Genomic DNA, 9,006 nt, shown 5'->3' on the forward strand with positions numbered 1-9,006 from the left:
TGAGAATCTCGTGAAGGTTGGATAAGGAAGAGGCCTTCAGGAGTAGGGACAAATACAGATTCAAAGACGCAAAATACAACTTTAGTTAAAGCGGTGAAAGAGGCTAAACGACTTCTGAGAAACTGCAAAACCAGTTTTCAACTAACGACTCCGCGTCTGTCTGGAAAGGGCTTAGGCAGACCACAATTTACAAGCCTAAAGCCCCCACTCCTTGAACGACGGACACTTAGAAGTTGTTCAGGTCGTTGTCTGTCGTTTCGACAGACAAAGGGACAGTACTGCAACCACCCCCCATGACACCTTCCAGCCGATCACCTCCTCCTCCACCTCAGTGACAACTCTTTCCATACATGAGAGAGATGTTAACAAACTATTGGACCCCTGGAAAGCTGCTGGACCAGACTCTGTCTCTCCATCCACTTTAAAGCACTGTGCTGATCAGCTGTTGCCAGTGTTCACAGACATTTTTAACACCTTACTAGTGACATGTCACGTGCCAACTTGCTTCAAATCCTCCACTATTATCCCTGTTCCCAAGAAGCCAACGTCCACAGGACTTAATGACTTTAGACCCGTCGCCCTACCCTCTGTGGTTATGAAGTCCTTTGGGCACCTTGTGGTGTCACACCTGAAAGAAATCACTGACCCCCTCCTGGACCCCCTACAGTTTGCCTACAGAGCCAACAGGTCTGCAGACAATGCTGTCAACCTGGCCCTCCACTACATCCTCCAGCACCTGGACACTGCAGGAACCTACGCCAGGATCCTGTTTGTGGATTTCAGCTCTGCCTTCAATACAATCATCCCAGCTCTGCTTCAGGAGAAGCTCTCCCAGCTGAATGTACCTGACTCCAACTGCAGGTGGATCACAGACTTCCTGTCTGACAGGAAGCAGCACGTAAAGCTGGGAAAACATGACTCTGACTCACAGCTCATCAGCACTGGTTCCCCCCAGGGCTGTGTCCTTTCTCCTCTGCTCTTATCCTTGTACACCAACAGCTGCACCTCCAGTCATCAGCCTGTCAAGCTCCTGAAGTTTGCGGATGACACCACTCTCATTGGACTTATCTCTGACGAGTCCGCCTAAAGGTGGGAGGCTGACCATCTGGTGACCTGGTGCAGGGAGAACAACCTGGAGCTCAATGCTGTAAAAACAGTGGAGATGGTTGTGGACTTCAGGAAGAACTCAGCCCCAACTACCCCCATCACCCTCTCTGACTCCACCATCGACACTGTGGAGTCTTTCCACTTCCCAGGAACTATCATCTCACAGGACCTACAGTGGGAGCTGAACATCAACTCCCTCAGCAAGAAAGCCCAGCAGAGGATGTACTTCCTGTGGCAGCTGAAGAAATTCAACCTGCCAATGACAATGATGGTGCAGTTCTACTCCTCCATCATTGAGTCCATCCTCAACTCCTCCATCACCATCTGGTATGCTGGTGCCACCGCCATGGACAAGGGCAGACTGCAGTGTGTTATCCGGTCTGCAGAGAAGGTGATTGGCTGCAATCTTCCATCTCCAGGACCTGTCTGCCTCCAGGACTCTAAGGCGTGCAGGGAAGTTTGTGGTTGATCCCTCACACCCCAGTCACAAAATATTTCAGACACTTCCCTCTGGCAGGAGGCTGCGGTCCATCAGGACCAAAGCCTCACGTCACCAGAACAGTTTTTTCCCATCCGCTACTAGACTTATCAACAAGGCCAAGAACCGCCTGTGACACTTGACCCTGCCTTTCTCCCTCCCACATTCAGGACCTACAAGCTACACCAACGTAGCAACTCCAAACCTTCTGCATTACATTAATGCACAGTCTATCAAGTATATAGCTCTAGATCTGGTATATATATAGTTTTGTTTTGTCTGCACCATCAACACCAAATCAAATTCCTTGTAAGTGCAAACCTACTTGGCAATAAACGTGATTCTGATTCTGTGAAGGAAGCAGTGACAGACAACAAGGAGACAATGCGGTACCGCGCACGTGACGTCACCGTCTCAAGAGCAACGCCCCTTTTGCCGCTTAGGTAGGGCATACAGGAGAGAAAGCATACAGGAGAGAACGCACGGATAACAGATATGACCGACTTTACAGCCGTTAAACTTTCCCAAGACGGTGTCCCAGGCACACGGATTACTGGTCGCACTGTCGAAGAACACACCAACCTTCAGCTCAAACGATGGCTTGAGTGTCTAGGGCTTAAAAAAAGACTGGAAAACTGGCCGAGTTGATGAACGGTAAGCTTTGTTTTTTTTTTCCTGCGCGGCGATCATGGCAGCGTCGGCCGTTTTTTTTGTTGTTGTTTGCAATCACCGTCCAGGAATGGGTATATGTTTAATGTTTGTCTCATTTGAAATGTTTTTGAGTAAGCTATCCTGGTAGCAGGCTATCATGTTAGCGCCTGCTACCAGGATAGCCTATATGCTGTCATGGTAGCAGGCGCTACTTTATTAACATGTCGGCCACCAAAATACTCTTACCTTGACTTGATGTCGCTGGAATTGGGTCAGGATGTTCTTCGGTTGTGCCCTTTCCTCCGACAAAATGCTTGCTACATATGTACTTGAATTTGGTAACTTTTTCCGGGTTGAACTGTTGTGTAGGCCGACCGCCCCGGTCCCAGCGTACACGTTTCTCCTTGGCAGTCTTGAAGAAAACATCCTTCATATGCGGCCGATCAGCGTACCTCGAGTCGCTGTTGCACGTTCCATAGCAACAATGTTTAAAAACCATGGTCTTAGATTTGGAAAAAGCATCTGTTTACCGAGTAAAACCAAGGGTAACGCACGTCTCTTTTACAGCGACACAGCGGCGGACTATGCAAGCATGCCCTACTGCGTACCACGTGATGTGACGTCATCGTGACGTTGTGTTTCTAAAAATAGCTCGCGCGCGGTACCGCATTGAAAAGTTGGATACAAATAAATTAATGGTTCTTCTGGGTTAACAGGAGAAATGCAGGATGGCACGGAGGAGAGGGAAGTTGTTATCATACAAAGTGGAATGTGGCTGAGATGTGTTTGAAATTCTGGTCAAGCAGCTTAGCTTACTGTTGGACTGATAGTAGCTTTCCAAAGGAGGAAGGTTAGTATACTCACAGATGCTAAGATAGGCATGTGGTGGTTAGAGTTGCTTCTTGATAATTATCCTTTTCTTTCTTCCAGAAGGAGACGTGTAAGTCGCTGGAGGATTCGGGGGTAGACAGGCTGGTCAGCGAAGGTGGATAGTTGTCCAGGGGTCCTGACAGCATGAACCAGGGGACTGGCCAGAGGAGTGGTGATGAGATTCAAGGAGGGATACTTGAGATGAGTTCTTTAATAGCGTACCGCGCACGTGACGTCACCGTCTCAAGAGCAACGCCCCTTTTGCCGCTTAGGTAGGACATACAGGTAGAGAACGCCCATAGCAACCAGCTATTACACGCGCAACAGAACCAGCGATATGACCGGCTTTATAGCCGTTAAACTTTCGCAAGACGATGTCCCAGGCGCACGGATTACTGGTCGCACTGTCGAAGAACACACCAACCTTCAGCTGAAACGATGGTTTGAGTGTCGAGGGCTTAAAAAGACCGGAAAACGGGCAGAGTTGATCGAACGGTAAGCTTTGTTTTTTTTCCTGCGCGGCGATCATGGCGTCGTCGGCCGTTTTTTTGTTTGTAATCACCGTCCAGGGATCGGTATATGTTTAATGTTTGTCTTATTTGAAATGTTTTTGAGTAAGCTGTCCTGGTAGCAGGGTATCATGTTAGCGCCTGCTACCATGATAGCCTATATGCTATCATGGTAGCAGGCGCTTCATTATTAACATCTCGGCCACCAAAATACTCTTACCTGTTCACTACTCGATGTCGCTGGAATTGGGTCAGGATGTTCTTCGGTTGGGCCCTTTCCTCCGACAAAATGCTTGCTACATATGCAGGTGAATTTGGTAACTTTTTCCGGGTTGAACTGTTGTGTAGGGCGACCGTACCGGTGAACCCAGTGCACACATTTCTCCTTGGCAGTCTTGAAGAAAACATCCTTCATATGCGGCCGATCAGCATACCTCGAGTCGCTGTTGCACGCTCCATAGCAACAATGTTTAAAAACCATGGTCTTAGATTTGGAAAAAGCAGTCATTTACCGAGTAAAACCAAGGGTAACGCACGTCTCTTTTACAGCGAAACAGCGGCGGACTATGCAAGCTTGCCCTACTGCGTACCACGTGATGTGACGTCATCGTGACGTTACGTTTCTAAAAATAGCTCGCTCGCGGTACGCTATTAGAGTGAGGACAGTGACAAAATCTATGGCTGGAAAACAGGAGTGTAAAACAAAGATTTATTTAAGGAGCGCACACATAAACCACTAAGGCAAAGAGAGAGGTTAGTGGCCGAGACAAACTCGGTGATGGTGCAAGTACACTCAATAAAAACCACTAACCTTCTCAGAGTTCTGGGGTTTCCAAGAGGCAGAAGCAGGCTGAGGTATTAAGGGGGCTAGGCAAAAGGGCTTGGTCGAGAAGTAGAATCTATAGTCAGTGCCCAGGTCTTTCACAGGCCAACAGGAGAGCTCGACAAGTGCAAACTAAGGCTGAGAAGTCTAAAGAACAGCGGTGGTCAAAACGAGGTGAAGCACTTCAGGAACTCTGGATGTGTACTCACTTAAGAGCTTTCAATATTCGGTGGGAGACTGGCTTTGAGAAGTAGGCTTAAATGGTCAGCATGGCAGGTGAAACTCATCCTGAGCTAATGAGCCCAGCGAAAGTGCCGTTGCTTGATAAGTCAGTGGTGCAGAGCACAGAAGAGCAGCTCACCGCCAGTAAAACAAAACACTAAATGCAGAATCAGATGCACAACGCCTACCGTTTGGCTAAAAACAGCATTTGGAGAAAAACTAGAGGTGTAACTTGTGAACCTTATGGATTACATGCATATGGAAGATGGGACAAAGAGGTGACCAAGGGAACCCTTCCTAGATCTGGTTTGCCTGGGAGAGAGCACCAATAGGGCAGGACAAAGGGAGATGGGACCTAGTTAATAAGGGGAGAATTATTGAAAGACAGCAACAGGTTTAATATTTCTTAATTCAGGACAGTAAATGATGGCACAATTGAAATGTGAGAAAAACAAAGAACACCTTGATTGGTGGGGGATTCTGGTGCTTGCAGGTAGTAGAGGTTCTTATGTGTCTACACAATGATAGGCTACTCAACGCCTTTCAGGGACAGTTCAGTTGCATACAGCTCTCTGTCTCCCAAGTTATATTTCTTCTTTGAGGAGGAAAACGTTTAGAGAAGAATACACAATGATAAGGCTTACCATCAGTAGAATACATTTGGGCTAGAACGGCACCAACACCACACTTAGATGCATCCACTTTGAGGATCCGCTGGGAGGTAGGACCTGGATGAATGAAAATGGGAGCTGCAAATAACCTTTTTTCTAAATGATATTAGGCATTTTGTGCAATCGTCTGAGAACACATGATTCCTCTGTGAAAATGCTTACAAAAACCAATCTTGATAAAGAAAGGTTCCTGAAAAATAAGTTTAGGTGGAAAAAAGGTTCAAGGGTCCAAGCCAAAAAGCTGCTAAATTGAACTCTTAGCTCATTTGAAATACATCATATTTTTCAAAGTAATGTGTTTTTATAGCCTTCAAAATGCTATTCTACCATATTGTTTATGTGAAAGGCATCTCTTCAAGCCTTGGGCTCTTTTATGACACAAAATACAAGATCATAAAGGCATTTTATTTCCTTTTAATGAAAAGAATCTATATATATGTATTAGCTGCAATAATGAATGAAACTTCCTGAGGGTAAATGAGAAACTGCTTTTATTCAGCAAAATGCCTTGCATGTGCTAAGTAGGAAAGAGTTTTCTCAGAGTCACAAATATGGGTAAAAAAAAGGTTAAAACTCAGTGTCATCAGTTCAGTTCAGTTCTTGCCTCAGCTGCTTGGCTGTAGTACATCACATAACTCTCACGCTACCTAAGAATCCACTCCCAATTGGCTTCCCCCCAGGGGGGCCTGCTTTATATGAGGTATTCTTTTAACTATGAGACAGAATATCAGAGAAATGCTTCCATCCAGGTAAGAAACTGGGTCCAGCTGAATCACAAAGAACAAGCCAGTCTTTTGGAGCCCTACAGGTGATTTTTGTTTTGCATTGTCCACTACTCTAAAAGTGTCCCCTGGACAGTCAGGGCCACTGGTGTCCACTGTGTCTTGATGCAACTTCTCTCTGTTGCTAATGGATGAGCTTGTGAATGCAGGGTGATTTTCAAGTGCTATCCTGGTTTTCTCATTTTAAGCTTCCCTCTTAGATAAACATAAGTCATAACTAGAACATCAACATAACGTTTTCTTGCCATTAAAATAATTCATGAAAGGACATTTAGGTCCTCACTTTGCATTAGCTGCTTTATAAATGTGAAATAGCCTTTTTAATTTCACTGATCGCTTTGAATAACATGACTCTTAACACAATAGTTTAGAGATGAGATACAAGAAAGATATATAAATATATCATGCCGTTATAGTATGATTTGGATGATATTGGGATTGCTAAATATTCTATTGTCCTTTTCAGGCTCTTTTACTGCAGATTTGCAAATTATTATCACAAGAAAAAAAAAACATGCAGTAAAGCCAAACATTTTCACTGTGGCAGTTTTCTTTGTAGATCGTAAAATCAATCTGACTTATTTATGTGCAACATATTCAACCTCTGAGATATTTACATACCTTTGATGCTCTATGGACCTGAGGCCTTTTGTGAAGTGACAATGGGTGGTGGCAAATTGGTGAGCAATGTATTGAGCAATATGCTGAGCCTGAAGCCGATATGTCTGAGGTAATATCCCCAACTTTGTTCCTACCTGTTGACATTTTTTAATAGTTTTGCAAATCACAAAAAGCTTTTTTCAGTGTTGATTTAATTGACAAGAGAACTGTAAAAGTGTTGTCCAAGTGTTGTCTAATGGTGTGTATGTAATTTAAAAAAAAAACAATATTTCTATTCTTGCATGATTTTGGATGTCAGAGACTGCATAATATGGAGCTTATCAACAGCCTTTTATCCAAAGATTAAAGTTTTACTTTTTTAAATTGTGGGACAGGTCTGGATTGCACCAGATTAATTCGCAAATAAGTAAACCTTTTAAGCATAAGATGTCTAACAATCATTCTGTTTACTAGATGAGATAAATGAAGATAAACTTGGACCCAAAATAAGAGGAAAAAAGTGTGTGTTATTTCCAAACATCACCGGCAGCATCTGAGCCCAACACAAAAGGAGCCTATTTGACAGGGGGAACACCCAGCTAACATTTCCTGCAACCTGAATTCTCGCGGTATTTGTGCATTCACAACCACATGAATGTGCAGAAAATAGAGTGCTGCACATTATCAATCTTGCTGGCCAGGTTAACACACAGCTGCAAATGTGAAATACTTTTTGGACTAAGTAATAAGCTGATTCTGAGAAAGTTTGAGAATTAACAAATCAGAGTTTTTGGTTTTGTAGACTTTAGAAAAAAGATCATTATTAATACAAAACATAAAACAAAAGAGGCTTGATAAAATCCAACAAAGAACCATAGCTACATGTTAATGACAACCAGTATGAGACATCCCAGAACTACATTCTCAAAACACAGAGGTCCCATTACCCTGACAGCTTGCTTTATTCACAGGCTGAGCTATTGCCAAAAGGAAAATGACATTTGTTTACACTTAAAACAGACCCAGTTTGGAACAATGTGGCTGCGTGAGAAAGTAAATTACCTTAAACCTACCTGGGGCTAAACAGAGAGGGAGGTATACTTCAGCCTGTGTCCTTGCCAAGGCATCGCTTTGAGTCGCTTTACAACAACTGATGAGTTATAATAATAACCCAACATCACCATGATACACACTGAGAAATAACGAACCTGTTTTATTTGACTTTAAAATTTTAAAACTTGTCAGCAACTTTCATCTGTTTCATCTGTTGTTACTGGTTTAGAACATCAGGAATAGCAATGCGTAAATGCCATGTATTAGTATCAATAATCTTTATTGTCGTTATGCCACCATTATGACATTTTTGTGAGAAACCTGCTCAGAATTCCCACACAACACACGACATGTTTTCAGATAGTCAAATGCATCAACAACACTTTTTGAGAGGCTAAAGCGTGCTAATAGTCCACAGCATCTGATATGATTTATATTCGGGTCAAAAGACAGGTCGCAGTCAGTTTACGGCATGATGCAAAACACTGTGCAATTGCATGACCTTCTCGGACAAGTTAAAAGTGTGCAAATAGACAATTAAAACTTGGGAACTGACAAGCAATGTTTTGAAAATACAAACTATTAATATGGACGTATGTAACCTCCCTAAAACCAAGACTGCATAACTAAGACATACCAACGTGGAGATAAAGATTTTACATACCAAGACATTAGATAAATAAGTAAAAATAATCTAACAAGCAGAAACCCCTGCCTTCTGTGCAGACTGGAAATGTGTCATTCCACGGTAAGTAACTTTCGAAGCTGAGTCCCTGCAAAGAGACAACAAGATCATCGGGTAATCCGTGTACCCTACATGCAAAATGTTGATTTGTTTTGTTGATAAAGTGTGGATTGACTATCCCCAGACCTTTTCAAAAGGTAATTTTTGCTGCTTTTGTTGAGGCAGGTACAACCAAAATTATTAGTAGGTAAATTTAATCTGATTATTTCTATTAGAAAAAAATCACTTATTATTTAGATATATAAGAAATCAAAATCTCATTAAGCAATGGCTGTCAACACTTGAGTTTTGTGTATATAGAGACCGAGGCTTAAATTACATGTGGTTACCTGAGCTGCATACCCAAAGGGTATGCAGCTCAGGTAACCAGGTAACCAGAGCTGAGCAGAGCTATACTTGTAGAATACAAAGTGTGCAAATGTTCACTCTCACAAAGTAAATTTAGACATACATAATAGAGCAAAATTTAATGCACTCCATTAATTTTTCTTAAAT

This window comes from Fundulus heteroclitus, chromosome 1 (assembly GCF_011125445.2).
Source record: "Fundulus heteroclitus isolate FHET01 chromosome 1, MU-UCD_Fhet_4.1, whole genome shotgun sequence".
Lineage (NCBI taxonomy): Eukaryota > Metazoa > Chordata > Actinopteri > Cyprinodontiformes > Fundulidae > Fundulus > Fundulus heteroclitus.